Source organism: Hydra vulgaris, chromosome 01, assembly GCF_038396675.1.
Source record: "Hydra vulgaris chromosome 01, alternate assembly HydraT2T_AEP".
Lineage (NCBI taxonomy): Eukaryota > Metazoa > Cnidaria > Hydrozoa > Anthoathecata > Hydridae > Hydra > Hydra vulgaris.
Window position 1 is genome coordinate 32,187,922 of NC_088920.1, and position 2,793 is coordinate 32,190,714.

Consider the following 2,793-nt stretch of genomic DNA (forward strand, 5'->3'; position numbering starts at 1 on the left):
AAGAGAATAGGGCCAAGGATATCACCTTGAGGAACCCCTGAAGTTACAGAATAAGAAGAAGAGTGCTGTCCATCGAGGACAACTTTGATACAATGATTGGAAAGGAAGGATTCAATAATCTTAAAGTTGTTGCCAGATACACCATAAAGAGAAAGCTTATGGAAAAGACCAGCATGCCAAACTTTATTAAAAGCTTTTGAAATATCAAGAGCGATGGCCTTAACCTCTCCACCTCTATCTAATGCATGATAAAACCTGTCAGTTATTACTGTTAGCAAATCAGCTGTAGAACGAGAAGATCGAAATCCATATTGATGGTCAGAAAGTAAGTGATTAGATTCAAGATGAGAAATTAAGTGTTTGTTAATTAAAGATTCAAAAACCTTGCTTATGATAAGAAGAAAACTAATGGGACGGTATTTAGACAAATCATATCGCTCTCCAGAATTTTTGAAGATAGGGATAACAGATGCCGCTTTCCAGCAGGCTGGAAAGCAAGACTCTGATAAGCACTTGTTGAATAGTTTTGAGAGTAAAGACGACAGCTCCGGAGAACACTTCTGCAAGACAATAACAGGTATGTTGTCCAGGCCACAAACTGTAGAGGAGTCTAGGCAGGAAATCACTTTAGATACAGATGCTGGAGTGATATGAATGTCAAGCAATGGATCAACCTGTTTGTTGGCAATATCAGGTAGAAAGCAACTAGTGGAATCAAGAGATGATATTGATGAAAAGTTTTTAGCAAACAATTCAGCTTTGTCTTTAGGTGAGGTGAGGAAGTCTGAACCATACAAGAGAGGTGGAATTATAGATTTGCCCTTATTGTTGATATTATTAAAGATTCTCCAGAAGTCACGAGAGCCTAATTTTGAGATGAGATATGAGATTTCATGACCTGAGAATAGCGGGTTTTGGCGTTAGACAAAACCTTTTTACAGGCTTGACCTGGAATCGTCGAGAGAGAATAAAAGATTCCATGCCAGCTTGAATTCACAAAGTTATGTAAGAAGCACATTTGTCGACAGGAAGACGAAAGATTTTTACGCAAGGGCCATCACAAAGAAAATCATGGAAAGAATCCCAGTCAGCTTTACTGTAGTTGTAAGAGGTTCGATAATTGGGGGATTCAGGTGATGAAGAAGAATGAGATATTAGTTTTAGAGAGATCAAACTGTGATCAGAAGCACCTAAGGGTGAATGTGGAGAAACTGAGCACTGACTAGGATCAGAAACAAGACATAAGTCAAGTAGAGAAGGTAAATGATTCAGGTTGTCTGGAAAGCGAGTTGGAAAGTTGACTATTTGAGTTAGGGATTGAGAAAAGCAAAAGTTGTGGGCTTTAATGCCTGCCGAATCACTGACACTAGAGCCTAATAGACTAGAGTTAATAATAAACTAGAGTTCAAATAAAGAAATAATAAAAATAAAGAAATAATAAAAAAAGCACAATAGAAATAAAGAATATTTATTACCTACTATTAAATTTGACTTTTTGGTCAAAAAATTTAATCTAGACTAACAAGAGCTGTAGTCATCGATCATTATTTACAAATGAAATGCAATATATAAATGCTTGAAAAAACAAATAATAAATTTGAAACTAAATTTTTTATTGCTTTAAAAAAATAAATTTATTATTCGAATTAAAAAAATAATAATAAGTTTAGAACAGCAAAAAAAAGTTAATAATATATATGAATCCTCCAGTTTATAATATATATGAATCCTCTAAAATCATTGAAGTTCCACAAAAAGATATTCAATCAAAACACTTATGGTTGTTATCTTTGTTGCTTACAATGATAATAATAATAAAACTATATATTGTTTAGGGCTACATACGTTCTAAAATCAACCAATATTGTCATCAGGTCAGCAAAAATTATTTGATACAAAGATCTAACCATAAAACATAGAAACGAGGTCGGCATTTTTTTGCCGATCTTAAATACTTTCAGGTCGGCAGTTAGGTTGGCATTGCCGAATGCCGACCCTAATTCCGAGGCTTAATATATATGTATATATATATATATATATATATATGTATGTATATATATATATATATATATATATATATATATATATATATATATATATATATATATATATATATATATATATATATATATATATATATATATATATATATATGTATTTATATATATATATGTATGTATATATATATATATATATATATATATATATATATATATATGTATATGTATATATATATATACATATATAGATATATATATATATATATATATATATATATATATATATATATATATATATATATATATGTATTTATATATATATATGTATGTATATATATATATATATATATATATATATATATATATATATATATATATGTATATGTATATGTATATATATATATGTATGTATATATATATGTATGTATATATATGTGTATATATATACATGTATATATATGTATATATGTATATACATTTTATAATTATATATATATATATATTTTATAATTATACCATGTGATCCTTATGTCTCAGAATTAGTTTATTTTTACTTTATATACAGTTCATAATAATAAATTACAACTAAAATTCTAAAAATGCACATTGGTTCTTCAGATATTGTCATTTGAAATGATTCAGAATTTTATTTCAGTAACATATCATGCTAAGCTATATATTAGAAATGGTAGAAGACACAACCACCAATCTGATCAGCATAAATACCAGTCTCAAAATTTCTATAAACTTAGTTAAGTTAAGATTTTTTTAAAGTTGTTTTGAAAAACATACC